This window comes from Trichoplusia ni, chromosome 15, assembly GCF_003590095.1.
Source record: "Trichoplusia ni isolate ovarian cell line Hi5 chromosome 15, tn1, whole genome shotgun sequence".
In the NCBI taxonomy this organism is placed as follows: Eukaryota; Metazoa; Arthropoda; class Insecta; order Lepidoptera; family Noctuidae; genus Trichoplusia; species Trichoplusia ni.
In genome coordinates this window covers 220,265-236,049 of record NC_039492.1, presented here as the reverse complement: position 1 = coordinate 236,049, position 15,785 = coordinate 220,265, and the positions used below count along the sequence as shown (strand labels likewise).

General features: G+C 34.0%; 1 protein-coding gene across 2 annotated transcripts in view; it reads right to left on the bottom strand.

Moving 5' to 3' along the window:
- LOC113501187 (zinc finger protein ush-like) overlaps positions 1-15,785 on the bottom strand; it is a 166,661-nt gene that overhangs the window by 67,114 nt on the left and 83,762 nt on the right. The window lies entirely within an intron of this gene.

Here is a 15,785-nt window from a genome sequence, read left to right as displayed (position 1 = left end):
TGCGCATTGCTAATGGCCGCGGCATGATAACGCGATAACGATCGCTACACGTACGTAAATGCTTCAGATATTTAAATATCTGTGAGTTGAAGGACAGCTTGCAACAATATAATACTCAAGAGACTGTGTTTAGAAACTTAAATGGAGATTTTTCACTTTTTTTCATCTAACTTGTAACTTTTAAGTTTCGATTGGGTCGTCGTTGTTTTACAGTCAAAGACAATAGTTCTAATATCTTTGAACTCAATGGCATAAGTAGATTGAGGGTATGTTTGTTCTATACAGAAATACGACTTTCGTTCATAATTTTCAAAAATATACCAAATTTCACGTGTCCTACAAATAGAGAAGACGATTGGGTGTATAATTACTCAGATTATTATTTTTCAGGAAAAAAAAAACTGAAGGACATTGAAAAAGAAAGGTATTTCCATCACTATTGTCGTTAGTAGGTCACAGTTTGTATAGCAAAGTGAAGTCAAAATCCTTCATTCAGAATAGACAATTCCTGTCGAAGAAACTTATTTTTCATACTAACTAACTCAATTTCTATCATAAATTTTAATCATCATTTACTTCTTATTTTAAATTGAACAGCTTATCGTTACATCTCAAAACAGGTACCAGAACTACCAGACAAATAGTTTCTCTTGCAACAAACCACAGTCAAACTTCTGACAAACAACTCAAAGCCTAAACGGCGAGTCTCAATTATTTTTCCATCTATACATCACTATACGGCCGCCATATTTCAAATAGTAACAGCCAGTTACACAGACCAACTTCCCACAATGAATAAGGAAGGGTGAATAATTTTAATTGGCACACAATAAAATATGGTGAGTCCGTAGCGGTATCGATTACGGCCCGCAAACTGTAGATGGTTTCACTAGTGATGTGAATAAGTCGGTAATTTAGTTTTTTAGTCGATTTTGTTTTGATTTTATCTGGATGATTCAGTGTTGGAGACAAGTTTTTGGTTCGTTGTCAGGAAATGCGTGTTTAAGATTTTTTGCTGATGGTATGATTAAATAAGGATCTGATTCTTAGAAGTTGCTTTAATTTCTTTAAAGCTAATATGTAATAAAAAAAACAATTATGACCTTAATCTGAGCTTTGTTACGAACTGACTGTGACGCTTTCATTAATTACAAATTAGTCAAAAAAAAGTAAGGAACAGCATTAAACTCACTTAACCGTACCATTACAACAATTAAACTTGCAACAATTTAAAACCCATAAAAATGATCACTGACCAAAAATACTGAATTTAAATAGCCAATAATTTCCGAACCGAAAAAACCCCCTCCCGTCAAGTTAGCGTGCGCGCGCGCCGATTGCCGCGCCGATTGCGCTCGCAGGTGCGACCACGATCGCCACATTCGTGACAATATAATTGTACCGCATACCTCACTCCCCGTCCCTTAATTTAAACCTAATAGAGAGATAATCTTATACTTTTTAAACACGTCTCATTTACATTTTAAGCCCTTATCTTTCAGTACAGACGCGTTGTAAAACTTATAAAGCTGTTTAACTCGTTTGCCGTTTTTATTTTTAATTTATGTCGCCTTGTTTATAGTTTCTGTTGTTCGAGATTAAAGTTATATGAGGTTTTAATATATTTAAATTCGCATTAGACGAAACTGCGAAAGTATAATTTTGAGTAGCGAGAGATTCACGAATGTGCTCGGCGCTGCTAGTTCGATCTAATAAAGTATTTGTTCTCTCAGATGTTTATTTAAATTCTGCAAAATTGTTGTTCTTATTTTACCCATAAATTTTTTATGATTTTTAAATAAATAATAGCAACATGTGCTCTTTGAGTTTCATTTTCTTCGCTACGACATGATTAGAATATGTCAAATATATTACCAGCCAATTTTCACCACCTGAATTTCTGCTTCAAACTGTGTTACTTTATATAATCTCTTAGCTTCTATCCTCTCTGACCCCCGCTGGGCAGGAAATCATAGTTATACACAAGACCATATAAAATTTTATCACATAATATACCGTTCATAAGTTATCGAAAGTCGATATTCAAGCGATATCTTCCTCATCTAACTTACGACCAAGCTATGAATATAATCTATGCATCAAGCTTATAAAAATTTAAATCAGCCAGTATCTGTCACATTGCAAGGTATTTTGATAAAAAAAGAATAGATTACATACCACAATCAAAAACGGAACCGAATTAGAATAAATATGGAAACATTTAAAAGACTTGTTATCAAAATCATAAATTTTTGAATATAAATTATGCAGAAAAAAAAAGATTTTATGGCGTAAAATGTCATTATGTTTTTAAGATAAATAATAATTAGGTAAATTATTGACGTCTAATTAGTGGCAACCTTCGAGATTATCAGATTTAGCGTTATATATTTTTTACGATCAAAATAAAGGCACGTGTTAGGCTTTCAAGGTTTTCTTGCTTCTGTTTAAGTAAAAAAATGGATGGGCTTTGGCAATCATTTAACATTTTAGACTAGTTTTTTTATGTACCTGAGTATTTTTTATATTTCTTAATTCCTAGGAAAGAGGAAACGCATAAATTTAAGTGTTAAGTTCACACACAGAAGCTTTTTTTAAAAGCTTTTGTACTAGCTCGTAGTAGTGGAAAAAGAAGAGATGTTTTTCTACTCTAATATATAAAAGAAATCTGATAAAAAAGTTTCTAGTCCCCAAAAAAAACCAACAGATCATTAAAGCGTTTTTCATCCTCCTTAATTGAAGCCTTTATTCGCAATAATATTGTCATCTGCGACTGTCGCCGATAGTCCCTGGGCCGGGGTGGGGGGTACAATAATGATATTGCGCGGCGCGATCGCAGCCGCCGATAGCCGTCGTACTCCGATAGATCGACTCACGCGCACCTTAACGTGTATATTTCACTCTCCACGCTGCGCCGGCGCAGCGCGGCGCGCGGCGTGAGCGTTGCGCTTGTAAACCCACGGGATTTAATTGGCGGGAATCGTCGTTGTTTTAGACTTTAGAGAAATACGATTTTGTTTTTTTACAGTCTTTGTTTATGGTTAATATCTCAATTTTGATTGGTTGTCCGGATAGACAATTTAATTGTAGAGTTTTGGTTTTAATGGATGATGTTTTGGGTTTTAATTATTTGTAACCTGTCCACTTTGTTTGTTTTAGCAATTAGGTCGATGTTTAAAACCTTTTAACATGCTAATGTTATTTAAATTCTGTTGAATGTATTTTAATACCGCATTAACTATTTAATATTGGCATCAAAAAAAGACAGAAAGACATATTATTAAAAAAGTGAGTTTCCTAAATACGTATTGTGAGACAAAATTCAATGATGAAAACTCATCATCAAGAGCTTCTAGGTTTCTGCAAACCCAGGACACTGAACACAGAGTGTATAGGACAGTAGACAGGGCCACCTATGAGTGGCCTATCCTATCTAGCAATGAGGGTTCCTCGCGTGCCCAATAAATCGTTACGGGGACGTGCGTACAAATTGGCCCGATGCGATCGCGACAACGCGACGACGCGCTTGTCTGCAACTCGCTTGTTAACGCCTTTGAAAGATCGCATGCGATTTTATTGTCGCACCCTAGAACGTGAGTGCGCCCACGTTTTGTTTCGACTGCCATTATAAAGTTGTGCTGGAAAATGGTCGGATAGAATGTCGGTGTCCGATGCTACAACTCTACAATGTAGGGAAATGTTTTGTTGCACTTTATCTTGCGACTGCTTTGGGTGCTCTAAGTTATATCTTTGTAATTGGATTTATAGAAACAAATGCCGATTCAATAAAGAAAGGATGTATGCTTATTTCTCATGTTACTTGTCTGCACGGATTATGAATGGGGATGGACAGAAGAAGGTGATTTAGAATGAAATATATGGAGTAATGTAGAGTTTTTTTGACAGAGCTTGCTTTAGAATTAAAACTGTTTAACTAACCTTAGCTACCTTTTTTTAGGTAATTGAGTTTTTGCGAAAACTGAGCGTAAAAAACAGCATTCCGAGGCTTCTTGTTGAGTCAGTTCCTAATTTCATATTATACTATACAAATGTGAAAAAGTTTTTTCTAAAGGTAATTTTTAGGTCTTATAGAAAACAATAAAAGCTATTTCTGTCCATCCCTTAAAACAATAAGCGTTATATTCAGCTGGTGCGATAACAGCCAGCATGGCTTCCGGGAGCGATGCGATAACAACGCGATTGCGATACGACGCCGGATCGCGAACGTGTTGCGGTAATTAACTGCTATAGTTTTTAGGTTATTTTTTGTAGTTTTAGACCAGTTGTAATAAGTAAAAGATATTTTACTTATTACACAACAATAATTGGAATTTCATGGTACCTATTGCCCGTGAGTTTCGCCTCGTACTGAATTTTCAATTTTTGTGTTGAAAAATGCTTAATAGTGTCCAATTTAAATATTTAATCCAATTGGCATTCATTCATCGGCCATTGTAAATAGTGGAATTATAGACCGGGTCCTTTTGTTACTCGATTTGGTAGACTACACCGTAGAGACTTTTCTTAAAGGCATAATAAAGGCTTCTTAAGCCTAAAAATCCCAGACCATACAGCGATGAATTTATTAAGCAACCAATAGAACAACTAAAGAAAATAATAATATAATTGTTATATTTTTTTATTCGTGTGGAATTTGGGGAATATCTAACCAAATTTTGAAATTCGAATTTGATAAGTGTCATTTTGATGTCTTCAGCCAGTACAAGATTAGATATTTTTAGACATTTGAATATAATGCAACCAACAATTTTGACTTTAATATGGTGAAGTAACTAAATCTAAATTTAACTTAACCAAGAAAAGACTGACATGAGATAAGACTTGATAAACCGCTTGTTAATTCTAGAATTTCATCCAAAAACACATTGTTTTGAAACTCAAATAGATAATGAAACAAATTATATACATTCAAATTAAATACAAATTTAAATGAGTGGAGACAGTTATTAGATTTATAGTGGCATAGAGCTATAAAATCATACAAGTCTATTAATTTACTTTTCAATCCAGGTAATAAAATAGAATATCAATGCATATAACGACACAAGTAAATAAATCAAAACGGAACAAGCGATATTCAACTTAATTGTTTTAAACTATGGTTCATTTTTGTGTGTGCTGTGACCCGGATGCGACAGGTGATTTTAAATAGGTATGTTTGAATGCAGTACGACAGTGTTTTTTTTTTAAATTTGATTTTGGCGCGAATGTTTGTATTTAATTTAAGAATAGAAGAATAATCTGATTGGAACGATTATTTTATCTAAATAGATATCGATTGTTCTTTTTTTATTTTTAGCTAATGGCTTTGGTTTTATTCTTTTAAGTATTTGGCCTTTGGATTCAAGTTGTGTTCTATTTTTAGATGTTGTCTTGGTTATAATAATTGTCGAAATAAATATGTAAAAGACGTTTTAGTTGAGGATTGTTTTAAGTTGAGTTTACACGAAGGTTAAAAAAGTCGTTATTTTTTATCAAGCTGGGATTTTTTTTAATAGGATTCAAATATATTTTTAATGTTTTTTTTAAACTTCTATACTATTCACAAAACAACAATCTAAGCACTTACTTTACCGTGCCTAACATTATTTCATAAGTACATTAGATAAACAACTTTTAAACACATAACTAACACTGTCACAGACTATATTTGATAGTGTAATCATAGCACATAGGGGCAAGACGTTATCGCAGCGCATCGCCGATAGAACCCGTATGACGCCATGTTTGAAAAAAATACAATTATACACATTGTTATACTAAGAGATGGTTTGGTCTTTGTTTTTAAATATAATTTCATAATGAGAACAGCTGTTTCTTGCTTGAAAATAGAATTTGTTTGTTTGTGTTGACTAGTTGACGTTTTTTTTTATTTGTATGGGTCTCATGTATTTAGCCTTCTGGGAGGCTTTGACTGCTTTTTGCTTGCATAAGACTGAAAATACTAACTAACGTAACGTATCTTTTTAGAAGACGGTTAAAATATGTATGTGAGTGAACAAATAAAGTCTTAAATCCAATAACTACTAAAACAATAAAACGGAACAAGTGATTGAAAGATGGTTTACTCTAAAAATAGAGCACAACGCAACTATTTATTAAATATGAATCAAACTATTTTATAGACGAAAAAACTAAGGCATTAGCATCGATCATACCTGAAGACATTCCAAAACACAAAAAAAAAAACTAATAAATATTCCGCCCGCATAAACCTATTATAAAAAGTCATTAAAACTAGATTCTAGCCAGCGATTACAGACAAAAACCTTTTTGAAAAGATACAGGGTGTGCTCGGGAGTGGGCCGTTATCGCGCCGAACAATCGGTCTGTATCGCGCGGGCGAATCTCGTTGCGATCGGGAGCGTTTTCGGCGATAAAACACCCCCCTGTAGAGTCGGGGGGGGGGGGGAGGCGCTAGACGCCTTTTAAACGTAGAATGTAACTGTTGTGTGATGTCCGTCATTTTCAAGATTTTGTGCCGAGAGAAAACTACGTAAAGTCAGAAGTGCCAAAATAAATTTAACTGTTATCATGCTAATAGGCCCATCAAGACATCAAATGTATTCATAATTTGTTTCTTTGCTTAGTAGTAATTATGTCGTAATAGAAACCCATACACCATCGCATACCGCTTTCTAATGCATAATTTGAACCACAAGTAATCTCTCACTAATATCTTAATCTTATCTCCCTAAGTATAATTTCAGACACTTAATTAGATATATTTTATAACCTCATCTAATATTAAAATAATATAAAATCTAAATCTAAATTCATTATAATTTACACATTGAGCGTTATTTTCATACGAAATAATCTAGTCACTAAATCACAGATGGTGTGATAACATTCTCTCCTATAATTACGGTCCCCCCCTCACACCGAAGCGTGCGACGCGACGTCCTACCGGCATCGGCAACACAGCGCTTATCGCGATGCGGCGTCGCGCGTCGCGGCGTTTCTTATCACTCGCCCGCTCTCCATCTTAGATTACGATCCGTTGTAATAAATGGAAGGTGGATTCGAGCGTGACGGTGTGATACGCGGACGTGTGATGTCGCGAGCTCTGCTTGCTCTGAACTGTTCACGTGTGTTTTCATAGTAAAGGATTTCGGGGATGACCAGAGCCGGAATCAGATGGGATTTAAAAATGGCGGCTTTATCTTGATTTTGACTTTGATGATAGATATTTGGGATGGAAACAATGACTTTAACCATCCCTCGCACCTGTACTACACCTGCTCCCATATCTATACGGTTTTAGTTGAGATCAACCGACGAAAACAACTATGAACATTAAAATATTAGCGAAAGAAAAATGTAGGTTACGCACTCAACACCTTTAAAAAAAATCATCATCGTATCGTTAACTTTCACAGTTCCGTCAACTTGATCTGGCATCGATCTCGCGACCTTTACGTAGCCCCGCCCCCTTCGCTCTGGAATCAATTAGCATGCGCGTGAGTCGACCGGCCCACGGCGCTGCGCGGCCGCATAAATCGATGCTAAACGAGATTGACCCCAAAACGGGGATTTTGATACATGTTCCGACGCTTTTTAAAGCGATTCACTTGTTTTCATTAAAATGGTTACTTCTGCTTGCTATATGATTTCGTTGTAATTGTCAATTGTTTAGCTAAAAAGGAAGTCTACTAGTCTGCTGCATAATTGATTATTTGGACTTTTTAAAGGCTAAGTGTCTCGGCCAAATAATTAAGCGGTGAGCCTAAAGGCTAAGTTGAATATTCAGTATTTTAAAAAGATAAGATATTTTATGGAAATAAAATGAGATTAGATTTACTTCAGTAATAATATCATTTAAATTTTAAATTTGCATTTTAATACGTTCCTCTTTAAATATATTTGAATTTATATTTTATGTTGTTTTGTGAAGTTTATTTGTAATAAATTTAATAAATTATACATTTAACGCTTTTGTTATAAGATTAGGCGAACAGACAAATATACCCACATTCATCAAGTATCAATATTTGTGCTTCTTTGAACGTTTGAACTATTACTTTTGTTTCAGATTAAATGAATCCATCATTATCATCATCATCAGCCCATAGTCGTCTACCGTCGTCACAGCTGGTATGTCCTATTGCACGCCATCGAGATCTATCTTCTTCATACATCTTTGCTCATCTTGAGCTATACTAATATCAATATAATAATACAAATATCAAACTAATATCTTCATGTCCTTAAATCTTAATGAAAAAAGTAAATTACTGACAATATCCTATGTAGATTCATGAAATAAAATTAATGCGTTTCAAACTAATAAAATACATAAATAGTATTTAAACCTATTTGCCAAATTACACTTCAAAAATTTTACACATGTATGCTTCACAACACACACCTAAAGACCACGTGTACTGCGTTCGTATGTACAAGTGTACACACAAACGCAGTCTGTGTACTGCCTATCATCAAGATACCTGATAGTGATGTACCTAGGTACCGTATTTCGACACCGAGTGGGTGCTAGCCTCAAGATATGCGCTATAATACTATAACTAGGTACGTTTTTGTTTTGATCCCATAGATTTGTAAGCGAAATGTTAGAAATTTAATTATAATTTAATTGTAGGCACTTTTGGATTTTCGTGTTGTTTTTCATAACCACATTGATTTGAACGAAACGTAATTCTATGTTGACATTATGTCTTGGAATGTAGAGTCATATTGTACTCTCTCAAATAATATGTCCATTTAAAATAATAGGCAAATGTGTTACTTTCTTGATATAGGCATAGATAAATATCCAGTCTTATTAATAAAAGTTAGGATTATTAAGTTTTTCTACCCTTCAACACTTAAAGCTATTCATACCCGATTCTCATCGTCGGATATTTGGCAATCACATTGCCTGTGTTCGAAAGACCTAAATGTGCCCATATTTATACATCTATACTAATATATAAAGCTGAAGAGTTTGTTTGTTTGTTTGAGCGCGCTTATCTCAGAAACCACTGGTCGAAATTGAAAAATTATTTTTGTGTTGAAGACCATTCATCGAGGAAGGCTTTGGGCTATAAACCATCACGCTGCGACTAATAGGAGCGAAGATACAATGGAAAATGTGAAAAAAACAGGGCAGGTATAAATCATAACTTATATCTTCTACCCACGGGGACGAAGTCGCGGGCAACAGCTAGTAGTACATACATATACATATCTATACATTGTTTAATCGTTTCCTTCCTTACACCAACTATAGTCAAATCAGATAAGTTAATATTTTTGTACAGCGATAAACATCTAACCAATATTTTTGACCGCAAACCTTCAAAATGTTTGAAAAAAAGATCGTATTGATAACAGCCTGTAGATTAAACTGGCGATAACGGGTTCGATTCCCGCCCGATGTTTTCGCTAGATAACTTATTATTAAATATAGTTTTAATGTTTAACAATGGTATTGTTTGTTAAAATCAATGTCGCTGATAAAAGTTAAATAGAAAATGGGCGAGTTTAGTGCTGTTACTTTTTACAAGTTATCGCAGAAGACTGCAATTGCAAGATTATTATAATATAGTATTTTTTTGAAGCTGGTTTAAATAATGCACGTTTAAATAGAAACCATTATAACGGTAACCATCTTTAACTCTACATACGGTAACACTTGTAAGTATCATTAAGCGTTTCAATTTTTTAAACAACTCCCTCACTAATCTATTTATTCCTAGTGTCGCGGACACTAGGGCTAGGACTAGGGCACCCAGACTCAGGACAAGCATTCTTGGATCACACAAACGCTTGTGACGCGGCATCAAGCTAATTATATACAAATAATCATATCAACTTAATTAACATTAAACACGTCATTTTCAAATTAGGGATGTGCATCATAGATGGTAGTAGATAACTAATAGTTATTGTAATTAACAATTAATTGGATATTTTTGTCACCAGTATCGGTTACACTGGAATAACTGTGACAGGGTAACTATTGGTTGTATTTTCCCTTTTCATTAAGGTTGGTTAGATGTCAAATTGTCATATTTCCCTGATTATTGTGACTCGTGATGACAAACTGCATGGGTACGCGAGTGGTGTGGGTCATCACGGAAATGACCACTGCGGCAAAAAAGACATGTAGGTATTCGATCCCCGTGCAGGCCAAATATTTTTATCGTGCAAAAATGCTGTAAGTATCAATTTTTAAAATCAAAGTCCATTTATTCAAGCTAGTAGATTCTTATTGAACGTCAAAGTTACACAGATATTAATTCACCTAAAGGGTAAAAACGGAACCTGCCTATTTGTAAGAGGAAAGACTTAAAAGTCGTGAAAAATTAAACCGAAGAATTTCTAAGAAATTAAAAAATAGAATTAGCATCAACTTTGTTCAAATAAATATTTAGCAGCAACGTCGTTCAAATATCTATATTAACACAAATGAAAACCAATACCAAGCCATAAAATTAAAAATAAAATAAATAAAGATGGCGAGCGCATTCTTATCCGTTCACCGATAAGTAGGTACTTATTACACTGTTAGGAAATTTTGCTAATTAAAAGTCAACAGAGTTAATATCATTACGCTTATCAGAGGAAATACAACATACTTCCATATTGATAACGTGGTCGCCTAATTGATATGAGACCAAAAAATGATGCTGGCAACACTTACAGCGAGCTGTTTGTGACAAGTGTTGATAATACTACCTTTAGTAAAACTCAGGTCGAAGATTATTAAGTACTAGCTGTTACCCGCGACTTCGTCCGCGTGGTTAGAAGATGAAAGTTGTGATTTATACCTGCCCTATTTTTTCTACATTTTCTATTGTATCTTCGCTCCTATTAGTCGCAGCGTGATGGTATATAGCCTATAACCTTCCTCGATGAATGGTCTGTTCAACACAAAAATAATTTTTCAATTTGGAACAGTAGTTCCTGAGATTAACGCGTTCAAACAAACTCTTCAGCTTTATATATTAGTTTATAGATTATAGATATAGATTTTGATGTCAAATGATAACCGGGCAAGTCCATTTTTAAGAAACGACTCCCGCACTAATGTATTTTAATCCTTGTGTCGCAGGATGTTTTACAAACAAACGTACAAATCACATACACAAATACTTAGGACAAGCATTCGTGGATCACACAAATGCTTGTCCTACGCAGGGATCGTTTTATGACGACACTCAGGAACAAAAAGGTTAAAGAAAAGTAAATATGTTAAGTAACAAATTAATTTGGGGGTATCAATTGCAACAGCCTTATTTCTAGAGGTGGTTGTAAGCCTCCTAAACCACCAATACTAACTGTAAATTGTCGAATAAACAAAAATACAGCAAAACAAGTCTTATAATTACAGAAATTAACGTTTTAAATACTTATTAATGGCATTTTAAATTCAATTGCGGTTTTCGGCATTCGAAAATCAAAGAACATCACTAATTTCTGACCTTAATAAGAGAAATCATTAAAAATTAACAGTTACGTGCACTTAGCCTTACGTTTTGAAGGATGTTAAATAATGTTTGAAGATGCCGCATCCTGTATAACCTAAAAAAATACCATCAGAATATGTTTCGCTTCTTTGGACATATTTTTCTGACGCCTATTACACAAAAATGTTTTTATGTTTAACCTGTCTATTTTTGTTTTAATTATAAGTTCGCTTTTACAAGAATATGTGTAGAATCTCAGGCCATCAGGATAACGTTAAAATTTCTCAAATTTTGCTCGACTCCAGACATCAAAATTGAAAACTACCAAAATGGTAGAGTATTGTCTCTTGCAGCACAACGTTACCGTGAGTCCCAGCACACCATTCAATGATGATTTTAATGAGATACAATTAATTTTGTATGTTAATTATTTCCAAAATTCGTTGCGATTAGCATCAAGTTAATTAACATCGACTAAACTTGATAATCATGAGAAGATAACTGGGGTTTTAGAACCAAAAAATGATTTTTAAGTTAAGTATTAATTTAAACCACAGTTCACATTTTTATTAATAAGCAATATCATTGGTAGCTCTTGCTTTATTTAAAAACTACATGTTGCCCGCGACTTCGTCCCCGTGGGTAGAAGATATAAGTTATGATTTATACCTGCCCTGTTTTTTTCACATTTTCCATTGTATCTTCACTCCTATTAGTCGAAGCGTGATGGTTTATAAAAGCCTAAAGCCAAAAGCCTTCCTCGATGAATGGTCTATTCAACACAAAAATATTTTTTCAATTTGGACCAGGAGTTCCTGAGATTAGCGCGTTCAAACAAACAAACAAACTCTTCAGCTTTATATATTAGTATAGATAGATAATATATTAACTGTTATTAAACAATGATTTTAAAATTTGGTAAGTTTCAGTTTTAAAAGGACACGTTCTTTTTAATAATTGAGCTTATCATGTCTTAATTTTCCGTCTAATAAAAATGTCTGTCTAAAAATAATTCCTTTATACATTGTTTTTAGCACAAGGTAGGCTCTCAGTTGACCACTTGTCATGTCTAATAGTCATAACTAGCTGTCTAATTATAGGATTAAGCTGACAACTGACAATTAACTAACAACAAAGTAGATACATAAGTTGATAATATATTTTTTATAAACAAGCAATAATTGCAAAATTAAAAACATAACTGAATATAGTTTCAGGTCAAAATCTACTGGTTATCAGCAATAAACAGACGTTAACCAAAAATAAATTGACCTTTAAATCCGTTTAGATTCAAAAGAATCACACCCCACATTAACACGTACACATTAACATTCTCCGTCTCGCTCACACACACAGACGTACAATTTGATAATGAACGTGGAATCAGAACGAAGATAAGGCTCCCCCGTCTTATCAGCGAGATCGGGAGGCTGGCTCCCATTGAGCGGAACACACGTCATTTTTATCGTAAGCCACGTCTGAGTGCTGGCTGACTGATAGTTTTTTTTCTTATTTGGATAATACACCTTATCAGGCCCAACAGAATACCCACCCCATCTAGCTAGAAACTAAAAAAAAAACTACAAAGATATTAACGTAGGATAAGAAATTTCTAGATAAACTGTAATGTTTTGAAATACTGTTAGTGAGCGTCTAATTACATGTCATTAACCTCACAAAATTATTTTTAATTTAGCACGTTTATAAACATAAACAAAGCGATAAATTGTAACATTAATTTTTTAATTAAAATTCGGTTACAATCACTCACAGTTCGACTTATGATGAAGTAACAAGATACTAACGCAACTTATTACACATGACCTCTTTGGACATAGTTGACAGTGACAGGAGCTGTCAAAATAGGAACACGCCTCACGAGTTCGATATTCAAAAATACATTCTGATGTGGTTGCAACGTGATTTGGTATCTACTTAAGATATATATCTATCATCTGATATTGTAATGTCATATAATCTAATTTGTGTTTTAAAGTTTTCAAATATTTTTTTTAGATAGGGTTGTTGGCATGCAGCATGTATTTTGAAGTTCTTGTTCGTCGCTTTTTTAATTTTAAAATTGGATATGAAAGAAGCAGTGTTCTGGCTGTATGTTAACCCAAAGAAGATCTAAGTGTCATATAATCTAATTTGTGTTTTAAAGTTTTCAAATATTTTTTTTAGATAGGGTTGTTGGCATGCAGCATGTATTTTGAAGTTCTTGTTCGTCGATTTTTTACTTTTAAAATTGGAGATGAAAGAAGCAGTGTTCTGGCTGTATGTTAACCCAAAGAAGATCTAAGTATCATATAATTATTTTTTTATCAATGATTTACATTGGTTCGTTTTCTGATATACTATCTTAAGGGCAATAAAAATCCTATATAATACATTAATAGGTACTGCGGAGGCTATCACACAAGGCAGATAAAAACGAACCAATCTTAACGACAGTCTTATCGCGAATTCGGGGAAAACTGGTATCATTAGGTACGGTATAGCGCTGTGTCCAAATACATTTATTTATTTTGATTTTTGGACACACATTGGGCCTTCTTTATGAGTCTAATTGTTTGTTTTCATTCCTCTACATGTTATTTTCGGTATTTATTGAGTTTTGCCAAGTTATTTGAAAGCGAAAAGCCTCTAAAATTGTTGTAATGTTTTCATTGGTGATTTTTGATGCAAATAGGTCTATTATGGACGAATTTAACGGCCTATGTTCAGATTATTTTAAAGGAGAAACCCGATTCTGGGCCTAGCCGTTACACGAATGAAATATGTACCAAAAAATTCTACTATTTTTCTTTGTTTACCCATTTAAATATTAGCCTCAATTACAATGGCCAAGTCTAAAAAAAAGTACATTTCTATTTTTCTATTTAAAACAACCTTTGTAAACCGTTAAAGTATTTATTTTATTGTACATAACTTCATTTGCAAACACTAGCATTAAACAATAGAGTGTACCTAGGATATAATCGATTTAGCGGATATTATATTTTTAAAACTATATCAATATAAAATGAAAAATATACATTATTTACAAAGCGTCAAAAAAGACATCTTCATCATTGTTAAAATCGGGAAACGTACCCAGAAGAATAAGAATTAGTATTGCCAGTGTTGTATGGCAATACTAATTCTTTGGGCAAATATAGATCAGCCTTAGCCTTTATTTTAGTGTAATTCCTTTTTTTATATTCAAATAATTGTAAAATAAAAAATCTGGTGTCTAATAACTTGTTTATGTAAGCACGATTAAAAAATCATTAAAGGAAATAAATAATAGAAAAAATCGATTTTAACGCATCGATTCATTTATTTCACATGGATTACACTAGCAAATGTCAAATGCCAATGTCAACGTCTGATAATTGTCATCGTGCTTTCATAAGTGACATTCGCTTTTCGTATCTTCGAGCGCGTGAATGTGTTTTTCAAATTCTCGAGATTTATTACAATATTAAACCTCTGCTCGAATACTGGACTCCGAAACTATTTGCCTTCTGACTGACCCTTGCTTGCATATTGGATGCCTGGATTCCTGCTGACCTTTGCTGGAAAACCGGATCTGGATATTGCTCTTCTGACGATTGGTGGATACTGTACCATGAGTTCATTAATGGTGGAATAGCAACAGACCGCTGCAACACAATAGAAATTCGAAGATTGGTTGGGTGCTGTGCCCACACCATGGACCAATTTTACTCCTGCACAATTCCTGTATTATTATATTACGATAATCCTAACGAAGGTGGTTAATAAAGAACGATCTTAATAATACAGTTTTTATTTTAATAAACCTATTGTTGCAATCTCAGTTTACTGTAATTTCAGATAGCATCAAAAAATCCCCTGGTAGTAAATACAATGTTTAAATATGTCATTATTGATCTAAGTAGGCCTTATCTAGTAAACAGTTTTCTGCTGAAGTTTTCACGAATATTAATCTGAGTTTATCGCTTTTTAAGTAAGTAGGTAGGTACCTAAACCTCATCATGGTAGATTGCAAGCGCTACAGTTGAATAAATACAACGCAGGAGACGGCCATATGTTCCAGCGATCTCGACAGCAGAGAGTGTGAGAGAGAGACATGAGAGAGAGCGTTGCTAAGCGCGCTCCGTCCTTTATAGCGCACCGCTTGTCAGGTCCCAGGTTTTGAAGGAGGTTTCACTAAGGATCTTGAGAAGGAGGTTTCACTTTAAAAAGGAGGTTTCGCTAAGACTAACAATCAGTGTAAACATTGTCTGATTTTACCAATTTGGCCATTGTTGAGTGTCGTGAAAATTGGACTCGTGAAATCTTCCTAAGTTCTCTAATTTATGGCAAAATTCCAGCTCTGTAACG